Below are 23431 nucleotides of genomic sequence, written 5' to 3'. Positions count from 1 at the left end.
CCCTCCAAGGCGGGGGGAATTCACCAGGAAGTCGATGGGTCCAGGGACATGAAGGAGCAGGCAGTGGTTCCAGAAGACCTGCGGGCTTCAGAGCTGAGCTCCAGGCTTGGGAACATGTACCACAGAGCCACCATGTAATCCTGGACATCGTCAGACATGGACGGCCACCAGAACTGTCCCTGCAAAAGGGAGAGTCTGCCGGATGCTGGGGTGTCCTGAGGAAGGAGAATTGTGTGTCCACTGCATTAGAGTGGAGCGCAGGCAGGTGGGCACGTATTCCTTTCCGTTGTGTTTGTCTGGTGGCGCTGTCTCTGAGGCCTGCGCAGCCTGCAGCTCTTGGTACAACTGGCAGCGCACTGGGGCTACAAAGTTTTAATCCAGCTCTCACTGTACAGTTTGCACATTCTTCTCAGTTTTCAGTGAATTTGCTCCCACAGTGAAAAGACAGGTTTCAGATGAACTAGGGAATTTAAAATTGCCCGTTGTCTGTGTGTGCTGTATAAATGGGGGAATGATTGTAAGTACCTTAGTGTACAGTGTCAGGCACTGTAGCACTCACTGGAGCCAAGTCCAAAGGGTTCTTGACATGATCTTACATAAATTCAGCATTGCATAGCTTAAGCTGATATTCACAATGGATGATATAATCATACACGGAAGATCGAAAGAACAATATAATAACAGTTTGAGAAAGGTATTAGAAACATTAATAATGGCAAACTTTCAATAATTAACAAAGGAAAATGTCAGCACGGAGCAACTAAATTGCTGGATACAACATTAGCAGTGAAGGTATTACACGCAAAAACGAGTTCAGTTGTAGAAAACATGTCCAAGCTATGGAGGAAAAAGATGTTCAAAGGTTCAATGGAATGGTGAGCTACAAGATAAAGTTCATATCTGAAAAATCTGAGAAAATAGCTCCACTCTGAAGACAGAATGAAAAGAAAGGAGAATGGAAATGAAACCATAAATATGAGACAGCATAGAATCAACTGAAAAAACAGCTGACAGAAGAACCGGCACAATTTTTTTATCCTGTAAGACCAGTCAAGGCTCCAGAACACATTCCATCAGCTCAAGCAGGCACACCTGCATCAGATCAAGGCATAAAACCAGCTTCACCACCCACATCACTTGTAGAATCTCATTGAGGCTCATGTGATTTCAGAGTTGCCTCACTGATCAAGGCAACCACCTCGGCTTCAACATGGACCTCAACAACAGCTCTTCTTCATCACCTTGCCCAAAGAACCACTGCCCTCATTCTCTTCAATAAAACCTGCCCTTGGGTCCAATCTCTCATCTTCCTGTGTCCTCAGACTATTAAAGAAGGTTTCATCATATGTGTTAGAGTGGATTCCTGTACATATATCTTTTGAAGCTATATGATAGAAACTCACACCTATGAAAGACTTCATCAGTTTGCGCTAGGATTGCAAAAGTACAATATATACATACACACACACACACACATATATTGTCATGAAAAATAAAGGTGGACATACGAAGTATTGAAAAAATTAAACATTTGAATCTCAGTAATGAAAATTGTAGCGACTTCTGTTGCATTGAGTTCCTACTGTGGGGCCTGTATTTAAGATAGTAAATCTAAACTGTTTTTATTTCTACATAAGAGCAAATACCTTACTTAACTTAGAAATGATTAATTCTTGTCTGGTGAACGTTCGGTGTATCAGTAATGCCTTACTTTCAGATGGGTGCAGAGAAAGGGGACAGTTTTTGACTGCTGCATTAAGCTGTAATGTCTCAAAGTCCTTTTAAAAAATTATATTCCTCTACAGTCCTTGAAATTTTTGACCCAAGAATGGAGTAATTTTATGCCAAGCTGGATAGACGGGCGTTTCTCAGTTGGCCGGTGCAATTTTGACGGACCGAGCAGACTGAAAAGTTGCAGGCCGCTACAATCAACAGACCTGCGCAAGACTTGCTGGTTTTCACACACAGCCTCTGTACTGAGAGACACAGATACACACGAGCTCTTCACAACCAAAAGTTATCCCCTGTATATATGAAAGGTATAATACTTTTATATGATTAAAGCAAAAATTAGTTTACAGTAAACTCAACAAAAGAATATGTAAATACACTTGAGAAATAACAAAACATTTTAATGAAATAAATCACAATACTTTCTACACGAGTTATTTATCATATCAAAACTAGTTGCACAGTGGTGGGGAGAGTAACGTAAACAGTACTCAAGTAAAAGTACAGTACTGTTACGTGAAAACATAGTAAACAAGTCGTCGTTGTTAATTAGAGGAAAAAAGTCAGGTCATACATTTATTCTACGTACGTGTTGCTTTGTGCGGCGTAAATAAGAATTTTGTGCGTGTTGTCTGTAAGATATGAGCAGTTTCTTTCCCCCAGACCATGACGGCACCAGCCCCCCTGCAGCGACACTGGCGCTGGAATTCGGGCGCGTGCTGTTGCGTTTATACAGGTAAAACCAGGATACTTTATCTTGTACTTTTCCAAAAGTAAACGGCCGTTCATGTCACTCATGCCTCTCATAACCCCACACCTCACCCCACAAAGGTGGCGACACCGGGACTGGGCGCATTTGATTTAGTGCTGTGTGTGCTCGTTCCGTTGAAAGCATATCTTTTTTAGCTTTTTAGATATTACCGATTATTTGACACATGACGTCACCCAGTCCGCGAAGCTGGTTCCCCTTCAAAGAGAAAAAACAAAGAAATCCCTCATGCTTTATTAGTGCTGCGTTTGTGCTGTTTCAAAAACCCTTCTCTGTCCGGTCCCTGTTCGAGATACTTATTTTTATTATGATTTCTATACTGGTTTCACAGCTCTCTTTCTCACTTGACTAGACACTCAACTGTGTCTAATGATGATGGTCTGTACACATAATTTTTTGTCCATTCATAAACCCTGAAATTAGCTACTGGCACTTGGACCCCCAGAGCAGAGGTGTTTTTTTTTCTCCCTTTACTTAGTTTCAGTTGGGAGTTTTTTGATTCCTTTCCTCCGTCCGTGGCCGGTAGGAATACTTTAGCTTTAATAAATGCATTGGTAGTGTTTAACGCTCGTCTGTAACCGAGTTTTATTTTCCATGCATATGTATTTCTTTCTTTGCCCTTTTGCCTTTGTTCAGCGCCCTGTGTCACATTAATTGTAAGAAGTAGCCCCCCTCCGGCCTTACGCCCTATGTTGCCGGGTAGGCTCCGGTTCCCCGCGACCCCGTATGGGACAAGCGGTTCTGAAAATGTGTGTGTGTGTGTGTGTGTGTATATAGTAGCATGATAAAATTATAAATTTACGCTGACAAAACTGAAACTACCGCTGTTAAACTGATGGTATTTGCCTACAAACAGCACAAACAACAAACCTCAGCTCATGATCCCAGTCCAGATTAATTCAGTTCAATTTATAAGGCGCTCATATGCTTTATCATATATGCTACTATATATTATATGCTAATTTTATCATATATGCTTTATCATATGTCTTATATAAGTCTGTTAATTACGCTATATTAATATCAATGAAATTAACTTCTCTATATATTTTATTTTATACTATTGATTTTGGTTTAAACAATATCGCATACAATTATTTCTTTCCACTTCACAGCAAATTGGAGAGAGAGGTATGAACGTCCCACAAAATTTAAATAGTTTTTTTAAACATTAACATTTACTTACCATTATTTTTTAACTGATCAGTTACAAGAAATAAGACCTTGATTAACTTAAGTTAGTCTGTCAGAAAACGCGCCCCTTCTGCGTCACTCCTCGGATAGGTATAAAAACGGAAAAACGACTCACTTAAGTTATGCACCACACGAACAACTCAAGATGAAGCTTCTCCTCCAGCTCATCCTCACCTGTGCGACCTTCTCTAAAGGTACAGTACCATAGTACAGTTTGCTTCCGATTGTATACAAAGTAATGCGCGTTTTGTAACTAAACTTAAAGTTACACGGAAGATGCAACAAAGCAGGCTACATTAAACAGTTGCAAGTTTATTATTAAATTAATTATTATGAAAATGCTTGTTTTCACTTCACTCGGTACTTAAAATTAAATACAATTAACTGCAGTAACCCAAAAAGAAACTAAATTTAAAAACAAGGGCTCACAGCGACGACGTTTTCATGACTGTTGCCCTTTAACTTGCTCAACCTGGACAGCTTCAGTAACAAAAATCACAAATCACTGATTTATTACCCGTATCCTGTCTTACCCCGAATGCTGTGCTCGATTTTAAATTTACATTTATTTATTTAACATATGCTTTTCTCAAAGAAACTTCCAAAAAACTCTTCTTGTGTAGTGTTACCAACCCACACACCTTATAATAAGTGATAAGGGTTATTCACCAAGGTGACTTACCCCGCTACACTACTAATGGGTCACTCATCCATAGATCAGTGGAACACACTCTCTCTGTCACTCACGCACACTATGGGGGACCTGAACAGCATTATCTTTGGATTGTGCGTTGTGGGAGGAAACTGGAGGACCCGGAGGAAACCCACGCAGATACGGGGAGACCATTCAAACTCCACACACACTGAGCAGGGATCGAACCCACATCCTTCAGGCGTTGCTGTCTCACAGCGTGTTTGCAGTGTTGTGAAAACCTGAGCCTACAGAACATCATAGATGATGTAAAAATATAAATCATGACTCTGAGTCACACTTACATCCACACGGACAAGTTTAAGAATATTTCCACACACATTTTCTGAACCGCTTGCCCCATACGGGGTCGCGGAGCCTACCCGGGAACTCAGGGAGTAAGGGGGAGGGGACACACCCAGGACAGGACACCAGTCCGCCGCAAGGCACCCCTGGCCGGACTCGAACCCCAGACCCACTACAGGAAAACCCGGTCCAACCCACTGCGCCACCGTTTTACAGAACCTTTTGACCCACAATAGAAGTACCTATTAGCGGGCGAAAGCTGAGCTCCTTGTCTCTTGTGAGGTGTATCGGCTCAGCACATACTTACCGACCAAATGCAGCAGCAACTACAAATTAATGCAGTATCTCTCCCGCATTAAATTCAAATCATAAATACTTTTCCATCTCATGCCAATATGAACTCCAGCACAACCTATGGAGCAGCTTTACCATAGCTTGGCACCCTTGACCCCCCCCCCACAACCCCATTATAAAATAATCGCTGACTGTTGAACGATCTACCGATCATAAGCCATATTCAAAGATTTTGGAGCCCTTAACCATGAAATGGCAAAAGGTATACCGCCGGACTGCCAGGACTGCCGCCTTCCTTAGAATAAACAATTATATTTAGTCTAGTCAGCCTTGTCTGTTAGGAAAGGCACCTTAAAACATGATTTCCATTCCAACAAACAGTCACAGTGTTTTTCATATATTTTGCTTTAATATTGATTGATTGTACTTCATTTATTAATCATTAATAAATTAATTTTGTAGCGTCAGGACGAGAGTCCGACGCGGATGCGCGTTGCTGTTAGGTCCGAACACGGACGAAAAGAAGACTGATACCACGTGCAGAGTGATATTAGAAGTGCACTGTGCAGACTGTAATTAAGCACTCGATGGAGGTGAAACAAGAAGCACAGGACAAGGAAACACAATGTGTTCGAAAAAGGTGAACAGTGAAACGCGAATCTGTGCGTATGACTTGATCCCAGAAGCGTGACGAAATACCGGACTGGAACACTGGACCAGGACTGAGGTTGACGAGACGGGCACTCGGGACTGGAACTGGAACATAAACACACACAATTTTCAGAACCGCTTGTCCCATACGGGGTCGCGGGGAACCGGAGCCAACCCAGTAACACAGGGCGTAAGGCCGGAGGGGGAGGGGACACACCCAGGAGGGGAAGCCAGTCCGTCACAAGGCACCCCAAGCAGGACTCGAACCCTAGACTCACCGAAGAGCAGGACTGTGGTCCAACCCACTGCGCCACCGCACCCCCCACTGGAACATAAACACCTATGGAACAAACTGAGGAAACAGGAGACTGCTAATCGCAAGGAAATCACAATGAAAATGCTGATTAAGAAAGAATCCGCAATCGGTCATCCACCGCTTGCTCCTTTTGTACCTCGGCAGACTATGAGATTGTGAACAGATACATGGGTCTGGGCCAGGGGCACTGAGTGGCACCTCCTCTGGCCAGGAGCGGTATTATCACCGTGAGTCGTGACAATATAATTTCTATTAATAACAGATATTTATTTTAGGTTATCCACTGAATTGCTACCAATGCACATCTGACTCCAATGGACAATGCACACAGACTACAGTGTGTCCATCCTATGCAAACACTTGTCAAAGTTCAACAATTACTACTGTCTTCCAAGGTAGGACTGCAATGTGACACTGTCCATGAGGGTGAAACAGAGGAGTAAATAAAGGAAATACTCAAGTAAAGAAAATACAATTGGTAACTGCTTGGAAACATTATGTGACAAGTTTATAAAATATATGTTTATATTTGTAAATATATATTTGTATGTTGCCTAGACTTTGTAAACAGTAGCTAGGAAAATCAAAGACATGTTTTTGTTTTTTCAACCTTTCAACATGGTTACTCCAAATAATAATTAATAGCATGTAGCAATTTATTGTATTCCTTCATTATTTAATGTCAGCCCTTACAGTAACTTAATATTAATATGATATTTTCTTTTTCATGTAATTTAGCATTTTTAAATCTAACAAACACAATTGTAGTGATTTTCTTGGTTTCCAGGAAGTTCTGTGCTGAATGAAACATCGGTAAAGTCCTGCACAATACCTCAACGATGTATCTCTGGTTCCATTAATTTTGGAATCCTCAGGGCAACAGTGAACACCAAGTGCTGTAGCACTGATCTCTGCAACAATCAAAGCACTCCTGGTATTTGTTATTCAAATATTAATCTGCGATATACATTTATAGTGTACGTCTGACACATAAATGGCTTGATCATGTCTACAGTCAGTATTAAAATTGCAGCTGATAATTAATCCTCCCCATAGACTTAAAGCCAAGGGAACATTATTGTGTAGTAAATGTTAGGTAAAACATGTAGAGCTTGTGGAGCTTTATTACAGCGGGTGACTTCAAGGTGACAGTTTAAAGAGAACTAGTCTCATGAGATAAGCTCATATAACATTGTATTTTATAAAATCTAAAGATACGGCACAGGAAAAACAATTTTTGGTTGTTTTGAAGTTGTTTGGTCAACTTCACAAGCTTTGAAGACACAAATTATAGGCAAACTGTAATAACAAATATAACCCATGAAGGACAGAAAAAAAGAATGGTAAAATTTAATGTAATCTTTGCCTTACGTTTCTGGTGTTTATGCCATGTCAGTATTTCAGTAGTGGAAGTTACCACTGTTATCTTTTTGTTTCAGTACTTGTTACTTATTATTGCACTTTATTATAGCATTGGCACAAAATTCCCCAAATGGGAAACAGTGCTTCAGCTGTGACCTCAATAATGACTGCACGTCAGTTATTAACTGTCTGGGAAATGAAAACAATTGCATCACGGCTACAGGTAAGAATCTTTTGAGTAGCAAAGCAAGTTAAATGCATACAAAATAGGGGGAAATGGGGAAAAAAATGATGTAGCAATATATGAAGTGCAACTAAAATCAGACCAAGATTTCTGTTAAGAATAGATGATTCATTGGTAAAAATCACATCTCTGCTATTTTCCCACATCTTTTCATATGCAGAGCAAAAGGTCCACCAACTTAAGTCAAATGCTCTGTTAATTCTTTTCAGCTACTTCATAAAATGTTTTAAAGTAGGAGTAAAACTGAAGAAATGCATCTTCTACGGTACTTCCAGTTATGCCATTATGTCCGGTATATAGAGTGTAAGGTTTGTGCTGCAAATTTTTCACGAGTAGTGTTTTTTTGTTATAAACTTTGCTGGCGAGTTGTGCAGAAATTGTGTGAAGAACAAATGCGGAAAGTAAAAGCCGAGTCTGAATATCGTAGAGGCTAAACTGTGATTAAACCTCATTCAAAAGCCACAGCTGAGATTTAGGCTTTTTTACATTTGAGTAACACTTCTCCCATTCCACATACATGGGGTCAGGGAGTGTAGGGGTTACAACTTTTGCTTTCCACTCAACAGACCCTGACTAGAATCCTGTCCCTGTAGAGCCATAAGCAGGGTACTTAACCTGAATTCTCCAGTAAAAATTACCCAGCTGTATAAATAGCTGGACAGTTGAAAGTATAGCTTAGTGTACAAATGTAACAATGCAAGTTACATTTAATTAATTGTTTGTTAATTGTTGTAAGACTATGTGTTTCCCTTTTAAATCACTGCAAATACAGTACAATCTGCAAGTAAAAAACTGCTAATCAGTTTAAATCATTTTAGTGTTGACTGAACCCACTTGTGATTCTTGCCAAAAACTTATCGAAAGCCTTTCACATTTAAAAATTCTTTACTTGAGTAAATACACATTTTGTCCTCGGCTGCAGTGAAACTAGTTTCACTCGGTACTAGCTTATTATTATTAAGCACTCACTCATTATATTTCTGAAATATTTGCTTGACGTGCTGTGTTTAACTTATTGAAACAAGTAGTGGCATAGTGGTCACGTTTATTGTCTTGATATTGGAAAGTGCTGCTCTCACTGTAACACCCAGGAGAAAGGTACTTACTCTTAGTTGCTCCAGTATAACATGCAACAACAAGCTTTATGCCAATAGTAAGTTGCTTAGAGTACAGACCAATTAATGTAAGCTGCCTTACGTTGACAGTACACAATAAAAGAACAATCAGAATCATAACTTTGCCACAATAATGATTTACAGGCATTATAGCACCTTTTCACTGTCTCGGGGCAAACGAAATCTTATTGTTTTTATTAATACATATTGTGATTTGTTTAAGTTGCACAGCAGACCATGAAAGGCTGCGTTTCTTCAAATATTTGTGCTGCTGCTGCTGACGCCTCAGCTCAACTTAGCCTGAATCTTGTCAACATAAGCTGCTGTTATGGAAACCTGTGCAACAATGCTCAGCGCATCATGGAAAGCATCTTCCTCCTACTGGTGCCTCTGGCCTCCGCTTTCCTCCTCTATTGAAAATGTAGAGCTAGTCCAGACTGTTCTGCACCTTCTTTCTTCTTTTCAAACCCTGTCCACAGGCCGTGCTGTGCAGTGATTTTACATACAATTCCCATTGTCTATACTTTCATTTAAAATCACTTATATATATGGGATGATTGTATTTTTATTTATTACATTCTCCAATGGTATTGAGAGAAAATATGGTGTACTTTTTTTCTTAGTGATAATAGGTTTTAGTCTTGAGTATATTGAACTTTTGGTGAGATTTTTAATTTGCATAATTTGCATTGCTGACTACTTTGTGTCTGAATTTTCTCAAATGGAAAATTGTTTTAATAAAACTGCTTCACATTGTCTGTACCTTCATTTTAAATCACATATCTGGGATGATCGTTTGTATTTTTAGCTTTTTATCATTACATTATTTGAGGGTCTTGACAAAAAATATGGTGTACTTCCAATTTTCTTACTCATCATACATGTTAGTCTTGAGTATTTTGAATTTCTGGTGAGATTTTTAATTTCCATTGCTGACCATTTTGTGTCTGAATTCTCCTAATTCTAAAATTATTTTAGAATCTGATTTGTCATGCATCCTGGAATTAAATAAATTTGCAATTAACGCTCAAAATCTCAATTATTGTGAGATGCAGTAAGGAAGGAGAGACAAAGCAAACACTGTAGCAATTATCAATTTAATCACAATATTTGTAAGATACATAACAATATTTGTAACATTTTTATCTTGTCTTTAATGTCATATATTCAGTCAGTCACTTAGCAGACACTTTTCTCCAAAGCGACATACATCTCAGAAAATACAAAAATTGCATTACATCAACAAATGTTTGGATTTGCTCACTCTGTGTGGAGTTTGCTTGTCTTCGTGTCTGTGTGAGTTTCCTGCCATGATTTAAATAGATGCAGTTCAGGTGCTGATAAAAAAAGCTTGTGGTGTGTGTATGGCTTCCCTCCACGGAACTGGCGTCTCATCCAGGGTGTACCTGCCCAGTGATTCCGTGACAGGGTGAGGGTCGCAGACTATCTGGAGAATGACTAGGACAGGCGCTTAGTTAAAAGTGATCTCTGTGATGTTTTAAGCACTGTTTGATTACTAGTTGAGGAAGCGTACAGAGCTTTTCTGTGTTGGGAAAGGGGTTGTGACTAGTACTGATAACATCATAGCCTGACATGGCAGTTACTTTGGGCTTTGGTTTCCAGGCAGTAAATATGAGTCAACAGCAGTGCAAAACTTGCTTAGCATGTTAAAGCTAAATGCCGCAGTAAGAGGAAAACTGAACATTTTTCTGTTTCAAGTCACTGATAATGGCAATCATATTAGGGTTCTTTTTTGAATCTTTAATTTAAAAAAAAAAAAGTCTGGAACTTGTTGGTATTCCATCCAAAATGCATGGAAGATGGTCAAGTGTGGAAAGACCTATCACATCTGTCTGTACTTCAAGCTTGCTTGCCCATGCCAGGTTGGTGGGAGCCTGGGCACCTGCTTGACACCCCCATATTACAGAGAAATGAGTCACATCCAGCTCAGGAAGCTCTGTCTCACTAAATGCCCCCAAACAACCCAAAGCTTCCAAAACCGCACGAGATGTCTTCTGTCCTATGTATACATCTTGTAATTCCAACATTAAAGTTGGCCTACTTGTTAAAAAATTCAAAAGTCAGACATTTTTACATTTCTGAAATAAGTTACATCTAGCAGGGCAACTCAGACAATTTTGGTAGACTTTGGTGAAATGTTGTTAGTGTGGTCATCACTGTGTGCTTAGAGAACCACTGCTGCTTGCTGACATTTTCTTATAGGCAAATAACATGAGGCATGAAAGGTAAAGCACAGAGGTTCTCGGTTCTGGCTCCGTTGTGGTGGAACGACCTTCCCCTCTCATTCAGAACTGCAGAAACTGTCTACATTCCAGAAGGGTCTGAAAACTCACCTTTTTCCAGAACCATTTTGCCCAAGATCTCTCCAGCTCATGTACAGTGTAAATGTTAATGCACCGTAACTTCACGACCATCACCAGATAAAGCCTTTTATCAGCCACTACTCTGGCACTGTTTTTGCTTGCTTGCCTTGCGTATCTTAATATAAAATAAAATAAAAAATAGTAGGAGGGTATCAGGATTTGTCTATCCTGTGTTTTATGCACCTACTTGAACGATGAACCTCAGTTCAGCAAGCGGTAGGTAAAAAACTAGGTTTGCTTGAGTCACACATGTGACGTCTGCAGCTGCTATGTCTCTTTTTCTTAATGTAATGAATAAACTGTGCCGTTGTTGAGATGACGTACGTCGCTTTGGACAAAAAGCATCTGCTAAATGAATAAATGCGAATGTAAATGTAAACATCATGGTTGCAGTTGCCGGGATTGAGCGCAAAGAGCGCAGCGCTGACTGACTTCAAGTCAAACTACTTTGCCAGTTTGGTTTCGTTTCACGAACACGCTTCACACCCCTTCAGGAAAATAAAAAAAAAAAAAGAGAGAAAAGTTTTCAAAAAGTTAATTTATTGTACCACACGCATTGTCTCTTTCATCATGAGTATGATGAAGATCATCTAAGAAATACCATTTCTTATAGGAAACATTTAAGAGTACTAATCATAGTTTATGGTCAGACTCGCGCGGAGACTAGTAGGAGGAAAAGATGATAGTTACGGATTTTCGATTTACCGGCACAATGAATGACTAGGTCCCGCATAATGATGAGACTGAATTCTAACTGAAACTATATAACCGAGCGTTCGTGTAAGGTTCACCTAGACACTTACAGATAAAAAAAATGACAATCGATACCCGTCGAGGTTGATTTCAAACATTTTCCAAGTTTTCTTACTGGAGCCAACACAAGTGAAACTTATAAGCAGACTGATGCACTCCAGTGCGCATGTACAAAATCCAGCCTGCGGCAAGCCCCGAGGGGAGAAAATATCCAGCACATTGTAATGATGACGTATCATGGTGGAGACTAAGTGGTTGCTCCTCCCCCTCGGTCCTCGCTCCCGCGCGCGCAGGCTGATATACTTGGCCGTGTACACATTTTGTGCCTCGCACGTTTTGGAGATTGCTATTAAACTTTAATGTTGTTTATTTTATTGTAAGGACAGCTGTGTGAAATATGTCATCCATAGTTGCCTACAAGATATTAAAAAGAAGAGCTTCCTTTTGTCCGTGTCCGTCTGGATTTATATAATTATACGCCTTTCTGGAATCCACGTGAGGATCTGGGCTAACTCATTAGCCGGATCGTTCCAACATACACACACACACACACACAGACACGTTCAGAATTAGTGTATAGTCGCTTAGTGTTATAATATTCAAACAATATCTAAAATTAAATGTTTTACAATTATTACACGTGTTCACTTTCAAAAAGTCTTAACTTCGTTCTTTTATCGCGCCACATCATCAAATAATCTTTAGTAGGCATCATTCGGGGAGGGACGGTGGCCCAGCTGCTTTGGCCGGGTCCCTCTTCCTGGTGGGTTTGGGCTCAAGTCCTGCTTGGGATGCCTTGCGATGGACTAGCGCTCTGCCCGGGGTGTGTCCCCTGCGCCTCCGGGTTAGGCTCCGGCTTGCCATGACTTTGCTTGGGATAAGTGGTTTTAGTGTGTGTAGGCGTGACTCAACTATTTGTAAGAACAAGTTTCAACACTACAGTTTTGGTTTACAGTAAAACGACACTGAAGATGCGCTGCTTCCGATATTGCGCCATTTCATTACTCTTTATTTACTGGCAAATGGGCATATGTAGCGTGTGTTATGCTGAACACAGGAATCCAGCAAACTGACTAAATCACAGGTGCTTCTTTATTCAAAGGGACAGGCAGGGGTCAGTCAATTTGCAAATATCATTCCAAGGTATAGGCAGAGGAAGAAACCAGGTGGACAGAAGCACACACACACACTTTCTGAACCGCTTGTCCCATACGGGGTCACGGGGAACCAGAGCCTACCCAGCAACTCAGGGCGTAAGGCCAGAGTGGGAGGGGACACACCCAGGATGGGACGCCAGTCTGCCGCAAGGCACCCCAAGCAGGACTCAAACCCCAGACCCACCAGAGAGGAGGACCCAGTCCAACCCACTGCGCCACTGCGCCACTGCACCCCCCTGGACAGAAGCAGACTGTCAAAAAGCCAAACAGGAGGCACACAAAGGACCTGCCTCAAGCTGGCCATGGCCCACTGCCATTTACTCAGACAATGAAGTATGCTATGTGTGAAAAAGAAACGCATATTTTTTTAACAGCTTCACGCACATCTGAAGGAATGCTTCATCCAATTGTCATCAGCTCTGTTTACCACCTTACTGCTTAAGGCAGCTGTGCTGCATAAAGTTTTATTGGAGAGCATTTTTTGCCATTTTGTAATATGAAAAATATAATTTTTCTGGTACTCAGTGACAGTTAAGCAGCATCTCAATTGGTTCATTAAAAACAATGTTCATGTTATTTTAGACAAGATATAGTGTAAACAAAGACACGCATATTACTGTGAACCATGACACTTTCAAAGTTATGTATTTGGGCATTTACATGTATGTTTGATATACATATAGGGCACATCATTCAATTATAGTTGTAGTTGCAGTCCCCGAATTACAAACGAGTTCCGTGTCCTCACTCTGTCTGGATTTTGACAAAAGTCCGAACAGTTAGGTATGTCAGTTTGTCAGATGTTTCTCTAAGTATATTGTGTACCTTTCTATGCATAAGAAACATTTCGAATACACTAAAACATCTTTAATATAAAAATGAAGTAATAATAATAGAATGTAATGATAATATAATAGTACATGTAACTACAGTACTTTTAATAGAGAGAAACATAGAAAGAGATAATAAATGTTACTACTGTCATGATGAACAGAGGACACAGAGGAGGCTGGACCCAAGTGCAGGTTCGATTATTCAGAATCAAAGGACTAGATGTTTTCTCGTGGTCAGGGACAGGCGAACGGTCGGTTGATCAATAAAGCAACAGAGGCGAGGATCTGAAATCGTGGTCGATGGAAAAGGCGGGCAGTCGATAACAAAGAGATGTGGAAGGGGACTGGGGAACAATGAGAGACAGGACTTGGAAGTGCAGAGAGTGGGGGAGGTTGTCTGGAGTGAGATTCCACAACTGGGAAAAAATGTCTTTTGTAACCGAGTGCTCTCTCAGAGAGAGAAAGGGACAAACATTAAAGAAACTTTAACATTTGCTTTTCCAATGTTCATTGGCATTTCATCTTTCGCTTCATTATTTACTCTTTAGTTTCAATCGTGACTGTTTAATTTTTCTCAGATGCATCACCAGCACTTGCATCACATTTACGCTTTGGTGTCATGGTTAGGAGGGTAAAAACAAAAAAATTAAAGCCAAATACAGTAACACGAGACACTGTTAACAGGAAAAGAAGGAAATCTGTCCTACCCTGGCCTCATGCGGGCCACCCATGAGCCGACAAACCGCTGTAGATGCGCAATGTTTTCATGTGCTTGGCAAAGTGACGCCCGTTTATTATTACGAATATAGAGTAACTCAAGTTTTTAATATAATAAACTTAACAATGAAGTTTCATTTGATTGTTACTGAAGGGTGACAAAGAAATCAACTTCCAGTCAGTAAGAGGGTGGTTCGTAAGTACGGCTTGAACGTAAGTCGGACGTTCGTAACTCGAGGACTGTTTGTAGTATAATATTGATTTGTGTCAAATATGCATCTGTATACCTCCTGCCATTTTCCCACAGCCTAAATTAAGATACCATAAAATCCCTATTTAACGTCCTCGGGGGTGTTACATTTTCCAAAAGGGGGGCGTTTATTAGAGGTCATGTAGTGTAATCGATCATCATTTCTCTCCCTAAAAAGTTCATGCAAATGCCACAAGTACAAGTAAATGTGTTAATACAGTTATACAGTTGTCAATATCAGTGTTTTTCACGGAAGTTTGACATGCTCATATAGTTATTAATGTGTTTGTGGATTGTTTCATGTTACGGACTATGGAAGAGAATGGGATTTAAAACTTGGTACCGGTAAGCTTTTTTTCATTCTTTTCTGATTACTCAAAAAAAAATATACCGGGTATTTTCAAAAATGGGTAGGGGCGTTAAATAGGGATTTTACAGTAGATTTCCACTTAAACATGGACATATTTACATTGCACCAAACCCAAATTATTTGGACAGGTATCAGCATTGAATTTAACTCAACCAGTCTTCGAAGAATTCTCCTGGATCTGAAATATCTTCCTGGTATCCTGGATACTCCAGGTCAGATTCATTCGGGACTCTATGCATCACCCTCTCAGCATCAGATCACCTCTCAGGTCATTAAATGCAAATTGCAAGTAGGAGGCAATGAAGACCTGTCCTGAAGCGATGGTGCCTTGAACTGGGATCCAATTTTCCAATATCCCTGCACCTGTAAACCCCTGGCAGTCTGCAAAAGCATTCTTTCTACATCATCCATAGACAGTTCTTGACCTGTGGAGGAGCACACCTCTCTTTTAGGAGTAGAGATTGTTCTGGTGCCTACAGGCTTAAATAATTATTCAATAGAAACCATAAAAATTTCAGAGAAAATTTAATTTTAAAGCAGATACTGTCAAAATGAAACACATTAAAGACTTTACAAGACCTTAGAAGGCCGCGTGGAAGAAAAAATATCACATCAATCTTCCAAATGACTTGTTACCTCATATGACTTTCCTGTAAGGCCCCCCAGTCGATGCAAGGAATTGGTGTCTAGGCCAAAGTTCTACTGGTAGGACCCCAGTGTATCCATAAGCAGAGGGACACTACCACATATAGCACCTCCTGGTGTCATGGCTCCTAGACATGCTGCCATGGCTGCTCTCCCCAAGCTCCCAGACAGTGCCTACCTTTTGTCCTTCACAGTGGAGGTGAGGTTGGGTAGCACACCAATCGCGTACTAATATTTTCTGCAGCTGAGGGAAGTCAAAGCACTGTGACTTAAACCATGAGATTAAGAAAACTCGAGGATGGTCAACCCCACACTGTCTGAGACCTGCCTCATAGTTGGTTCTGATCTGATTCAATACAGTAGAGGAGTCCTAACCTCTGCACCTTTGTTGCCTTTATGTTGTTATCAACTTTTTTGCATACAAAGTAGAAATTTTTCCCTACTTGCTCTACACATTTTGGCAGGATTACACAACATTCTTTGAATTGCTCAGATGTCACAATGATGAAGTCATACTGGTATAGACCCACAGCATCCAGATCATCCTGGGGCTGAAAAGAAGGTGTTCCAATGCCTGGCAGATCCCAAAGCTGGACAGTGAGAACGCTAGGGTGGGCATAGACCTTAGCCTCTCCGGTTGTCTCTGTGACACCAGTTGTTGCTGCTTCTGGGTCTTTATCTCAAATCCCCCGAAAAGCGTTGATGAATGAGGACTTCCCTGACCCAGACTCTCCTGTGACTGCAGTCTCTAGAGTGGTGGACATCAGCTGTCCAAGCATGTTCTGAATCTGTGCCACCACTTCTGCGACCACTTGTGACTTCACCGTGCTGCTTATCTCCTGAATCTTTGCTTCGCTGATTTTTTGCAGCTTTGTCATGGGAACAGGTTGATTCTGGAAACTGTAGGTTTAACACATTGAGGTTGAATCCATTTCAGCTAATGAAAAGCACACTAAGACTCAGACTAAGAAAGAACAGTAGCTCAGAGGGTAGCGCTCGTGTCTCATAGTGTGACATGGGTTTTAATCTGGCTCAATATGTGCAGTTTGCAGGTTCCCCTCAGTTTTCAGGGGGTTTCCTCTCACAGTGAAAAGACATGTTTCAGATGACCTGGGGAATTTAAAAGTGCCCATTTTCTGTGTGTGTTACATTGTGAATGGGGGAATGATTGTAAGTACTTTAGTGTACTGTGTCTGGCATTGTTCCACACAGTCAAACTAAGTCCTGAGGGTTCTGACATGATTCTTTATGAATTCAGCATTGTACAGCTTAATCTGATATTTTCAATTGATGATATAATCATACGGGGAAGATCAAAAGAACAACATGATTACAGTTTGAGTGTCATGCCATGCCCTCATCAGCAAATTACCGCACCTGCTGCTAGTCAGCATGACCAGGTATAAAAGGAGTGCCGTCACTACACAGGGTTGCAGAATCTTACAACGCCCGCCTGCCTGCCTTCTGACCCTTGCTTGCTCGCTCACCTGGTTACCGAGATCTGTTTCACCCTGGAAAATGACGTCTGCGCCTCAGAAGACCCACGCCTGTCCTTGACCTATGTTCTCTGTTTCATTCAATGAGTGCCCCAAAATAAACATACCTGCACTGGGGTCCAAACCCCTACCTCCTGTTTCCCATCCCTGTTCATGACATGGAGAAAGGCATTAGCAACATTAATAATGGCAAACCTGAAATAATGAATAAAGGAAAATGTCAACAGAACAACTTAATTGCTGGATACATCATTAGCAGTAAAGGTATTTGCCATGTTCCATTCCAGAAATGAGTAGACAGACCCAAGTGCAGCGCAATCTGACTTTTATTTTGGGAAATCCAAGAAGCGTGGTCACAAGTTTGTCTTTTCAAGGGAAATCCAAAAGGCATAGTCAAGTAACAGGCAATAGGTCAAAGAACACAGGGAGTTAAATCAGGTCAGGAGGAGACTAAAGAGCAAGGTAGAGAACAGGGAAACCAAGAAGGTTGAGTCACTAGGTTTGTTAGGCACAAGGCAAACAAGATTCCACATCAGCATTAGTTCTGCTGCAGCCTATTATGCGTCTGTCTTTGCCGAGCCCCAGGTGTGCCTCGTTGCTCTGGTGGCATGGGCATGGCAGTATTAGACCCAAAAAAGATTTCAGTTGTAGAAAACATGTTCAATGGAGGAAAAAAAGATGTTCAAAGGGTCTCTGGAATGGTGAGCTACATGGCAAAGTTCATAACTGACCAATCCAAGTAAATAGCTCCACTCTGAAGACTGAAAAGAAAGCATAATGGAAACGAAACCATAAACGTGAGACAGCATGAAATCAACTGAAAAAACAGCCGACAGAAGAACCAATGCTTAATTTTCATGTTAAGGTGTCACACCCCAGAACACTTTCCAGCAGCTCAAGCAGGCACACCTGCACCAAATCAAATGGAGGCATTAATCCAGATCCACCACCCACGCCATCTGCAGAATGTCACTGTGGCTCCTGCAAATTTTGAAATTGCCCCACGGATCAAGACCACCAACTCAGCTTCAACATGGACCTCAACAATGGCTTTTCTTTATCACCTTGCCGCAGGAACCACTGCCCCGATTCTCTTCAATAAAACCTGCCCTTGGGATCAATCTCTCATGCTCCCGTGTCCTCAGATTACTAAGCAAGATTTCATCAGATGTGTCACAGAGTGGATTTTTTAAGAAATTTTTTTTTAAATGGTGGAAAATGACTTACACCTGTGAAAAATCATCATTTTATGTTAGGGTAGGAAAATAGTGTAGAGACCAACCAGTCACTTTTAACTGTATTGTTCCAAAAGCCACTGAATGACTGCTCATGGAGAATAGAGAAAATGATGATTAAGCTATAATGGACACAGTGGTGCAGCGGGCTTGACCAGGTCCTGCTCTCTGATGGGTCTGGGGTTTGAGTCCTGCTTGAGGTGCCTTGTAACAGACTAGCATCCTGTGCAGGGTGTGTCTCCTCCCCCTCCAGCCTTGCACCCTGAGTTGCTGGGTTAGGTCTGGTTTGCCGTGACCCCACTCAGGATGAGAGGTTTCAGCCAGTGTGTGTGTGTGTTATGCACTGAAAGTGACATATTCACCAGGCAAAATAATATACACAGCAGGCACACTTTTCCAAGCAGTTCCTCCAAAAGTGCCAGTGAGTGAAAAAAGAAATGTGAAAGCCTATATCGTGTTGTATCTTTCATTGTTTGGGTTGGTGCTGTTTGATGTTGTGTGGAAAGGTGTTTGTCTTTGGTTGCCAACTTGTGATTGCTGATAAGTGGTTGGTGGTGATCATGGGGTTGCGGTGGCGCAGTGGGTTGGACCACAGTCCTGCTCTCTGGTGGGTCTGGGGTTCGGGTCCCGCTTGGGGTGCCTTGCGACGGACTGGCGTCCTGTCCTGGGTGTGTCCTCTTCCCCTCCGGCCTTATGCCCTATGTTGCCGGGTAGGCTCCGGCTCCCCACGACCCCGTATGGGACAAGTGGTTCTGAAAATGTGTGTGTGTGGTTGGCGGTGAGTTAAAATTGTACAATTTGGAATGCAACCTATAGAGCTGCCACTAGATGGCCATACGTTAATAACGTTCTTTGTTTTAGCAAAAACGTGATATAGCAGAGAAGAAGAGTTTGCCTCGTAGAGTGTACGAGTTGAGCGATAGATGTTTTTTGTTGGTGTTTTAATGAAATGTAATGTTGTTATTGGAAAACCCAGAAGTCGGTCTCGTCATTTGTGACCTCAAGAAGCTGAAAAAGGGTTAGTGACAACATAGGTATAATAACAAAATCATTTTGAATTTCGGGTTCGAAGATGGATATTGAATCAAAGATGGAGCTGAGACAGGAAGAATCTAACATTACTCAGAGAAAACAGGGAAATGATGGGCAAATGACAAACAGGATTGTTCACCAAACAAAATGGAATACTGGAACTAAAGGGTTGAAAGCTGGAGGAGGAGGGGACACACCCAGGATGGGACGCCAGTCCATCGCAAGGTACCCCCAGCAGGACTTGAATCCCAGACCCACCAGAGAGCAGGACCTGGCCAAACCTGCTGTGCCACCATGCCCTCCTCTCAATCAATAAATCATATATTTTGGTGGCACAGCGAGTAGTGCTGCTGTCTCACAGTGCCTGGGTGGTATGAGAAAATGTGGGTTCTATCCCCGCTCAGTCTGTGTGGAGTTTGCATGTTCTCCCCGTGTCTGCGTGGGTTTCCTCCAACAGTCCAAAGACATGTTGTTCAGGTTCCCCCATAGTGTGTGAGTGTCATGGAGTGAGTGTGTTTCACTGACGAATGGATGAGTAACCCCTTGTAAGTAGTGTATCTACAATGTAGTCACCTTGGTGAATAAGGTGTGTGGGCTAGTAATACTACATAGTATCCGTTGTAAGTCGCTTTGGACTAAAGCATCTGCTAAGTGAATAAATGTAAATGTATATCAAATTGTGCCCAAGTGTAAGAATTAGCAGAGTGCGGAACAGCCCTTTCTGAACTGATACAGCAGAAAACAAATGGTGATTGATCATCTGGTCAGTAGTCACTTGGTGACAGTAAAAAGTCAAATTTTAATATTTTAAGAACGTGTTTCTCATTCAGCACTGCATTAAAGATCGAGAGATATCAGCCATGTGGGTCAGAGTCTACAGCATACTTTGTTCATCTCTTTGAATCTGTTTCCATGAAACTCTGAGACATTTCTGCAGTTCAAGTACTCAGTACAACGTGTAGCTGAAAACAATACTCATAATGTAAAAAAATAAAAACAGATTGATGACAACAGTGGCATGAATAGAAAAGCAGCACCAAAATTTCAGGATTAAAAAGAAAAAGTGCTCTAAAATAAGATGAGCCAGAGACAGTAGACTGTAAAACATTAAGGTAACTTGCACTGTGCTGTTTGTTGGACATAATAGTCCATAGAAAATCATTTTACCAATTTACCTAGGTAATTTAGTGGTGACCGATACAATGTGCTAGCTTGTTATTTTTGTAGAAAAGATCCAAAAATCATGCAGCAAATAAGGACAGTGCTTCAAAACTCCTGAGCTGCTTTCAAGGTTCTGAATTCAGATCCAACTCTAGATACTGGGTGTGCGGAGTTTAATTGCTGTCACAGTGTATGCGGAACAGTGACACAAGGAGTAGTGGGGCAAGAGGATGCGAGTTCGATTTCTGCTCAGTCTGTGTGGCGTTTACATGTTCTCTCCATGTCTGTGTTGCATTTGCATGTTATTTGCATGTTCTCTCCATGTCTGTGTTGCATTTGCATGTTATTTGCATGTTCTCTCCATGTCTGTGTTGCATTTGCATGTTATTTGCATGTTCTCTCCATGTCTGTGTGGGTTTCCTCCCACAGTCCAAAGGCATTCTGTTCCGGTGGACTCGTGACCAAGTCACCCATAGTGTGTGAGTGACAGAGAGAGTGTGTTCCACTGATGTATGGATGAGTGACCCATTGTAAGTAGTGTATCTAGCAGTGTAAGTCATCTCACCTTGAGTGAAAACGGTGTGGGTTCAGGCCAGGCCGCACAGTGATTTGCATACATTCAGGATCTTGTTCCCTTACACAAACAGAATTCAGTTCAGAAAGTGTATATTTAAAAACATTTAAATTTGTTAATTGTTTCAGGCATTTAACCATATGCAAAATATTTCCACCTCTCCAATGTTAGATATTGTTTAAAAAGTACAAATTGTATCATTGTATACTGCTTCACATTGTCTATACCTTCATTTAAAATCACTTATATATGGGATGATTGTACTTTTACTTATTACATTATTCTATAGTCTTGAGAGAAGATATCACACACACACACTTTCAGAACCGCTTGTCCCATACGGGGTCACGGAGCCTAACCCGGCAACTCAGGGCATAAGGCTGGAGAGAGAGGGGACACACCCAGGACGGGACGCCAGTCTGTTGCAAGGCACCCCAAGCGGGACTCGAACCCCAGACCCACTGGAGAGCAGGACCCGGTCCAACCCACTGCGCCACCGCACCCCCTTGAGAAAATATCATGTACTTCTTTTTTCTTACTGGTCATAGGCCTTAGTCTTGAGTATATTGAACTTTTGGCGAGATTTTTAATTTGCATCGCTGACTATTTTGTGTCTGAATTTTCTCAAATGGAAAATTTTTTTAGTACCTCTGATCCATCATATATCATGTAAATTACAAAACAGGCTCAATCTCAAGCTCAGCTATTGTGAAATGCTGTAAGGAAGGAGAGAGAAAGCAAACATTGTAGCACCAGTTATAAATTTAATCAGTATATTTGTAACTATATTTGAAACATTATATCTTGTCTTCAATGTCACATTTTCATCCACTCATTTATCAGGTGCTTGTCCCCAAATCAACGTACATTTCAGAAAACAGTACAAAAAGTGCATTACATCAATGGAAGGACTGAGTTTATCCGCTTGTCTAGTATCCATTGATAATATTCGGCACAGTTTTATAATATGGTGTCACAGTGGCACAGCTTGTAACACAGTGTTTGGGCATGTGTTTGAATCTGCTTAGTCTGTTTGGAGTTTGCTTGTCCTCGTGTCGGTGTAGGTTTCCTGCCACAAGCAGAAGACATGCTGTTCAGGTGAATTGGTGATGAAAAAATTGCCTGTGGTGTGGGAAAGCCGAGTGGGTGTGTGCATGAGTGAGACAGTGAAAGGGACCAGAGAGTGAAAGTGAGTTTTATATTTCAAGCACTGTTTAAATACCACTTGAGGAAACACATACAGAGCTTTTCTGTGTTGGGAAAATACCATGCCAACAGCCACCTTAACTCAACAGCATTTAAACAACTATCAGACATCTACAAACCTTAATATATTTGAAATGAAAAATCTTTCACTTCTCTTTATTTAAAAGCAGACTCTAAATAATGAAAAGTAGGAACCTCAATAATAGTTTGTGGTGAAACAAACTCCCTCTCTGCTTCAGAACTGTTGAATCCTCCCCAGCACTGAAGAAATGTCCCAAAAGTGCTTTTAATGTTAGGTTAATTTCTCTCTCAGTCTCCTGACACATGGGTAAATTAGGCCAATATGCTCCTTTATTTCTTACTGATGACTGATGACCCATGACTCACTGATGCCGTGGGTGGAAAATCCATCAGATCAGCGGCAAAAGACAGAAATATTGACCGGTCATCCTTGCAAAGGTACATTAAAAAGAAGGAAGTAAAAACTGTAGGGTACAGCGGAACAGCGGAAGCAAAGAGGGTCTTCACAGAGGAGACAGAGAGGGAGCTTGTAAGCCATATCAAGAAGCTTGCTGACCAGTTCCATGGCCTTCACACATTTCATTGAGAGCACTAGATACTGCAAAAACATAAGATATTGTCATGCTCACAATTGCAACCCATACTTCACATCGCTTGCAGCCTCTGGGCAAGTGTGTTTATGGTCCATTTAAGACCTATTACAACAGAGCTCTTGATGGTTGGATGAGATAAAACCCAGGCAAAACAGCCAGTGTATAGCAAATCCCTGGATGTGTGAGTGAGGCTTTCATGTCAGCAATGACACCATGGACTATCTCTTCTGGATTCAAGTCCACAGAGATTTTCGCTTATAACAGAGATATTTTCTGTGATGGCGCAGTGGGTTGGATCAGGTCCTGCACTCCCGTGGGTCTGGGGTTCGAG

The 23431-nt window shown here is 41.3% G+C and overlaps 1 pseudogene; it reads right to left on the bottom strand.

The window, feature by feature from the left end:
* Positions 1–15836: 15836 nt before the first annotated feature.
* Positions 15837–16660, bottom strand: LOC114909726 (T-cell-specific guanine nucleotide triphosphate-binding protein 1-like; annotated as a pseudogene).
* Positions 16661–23431: the final 6771 nt, after the last annotated feature.

The sequence above is a fragment of the Scleropages formosus genome, unplaced genomic scaffold (genome assembly GCF_900964775.1).
Source record: "Scleropages formosus unplaced genomic scaffold, fSclFor1.1, whole genome shotgun sequence".
In the NCBI taxonomy this organism is placed as follows: Eukaryota; Metazoa; Chordata; class Actinopteri; order Osteoglossiformes; family Osteoglossidae; genus Scleropages; species Scleropages formosus.
Note: the sequence above shows the minus strand (reverse complement) of the source record. Positions and strands in the feature narration are given on the sequence as shown.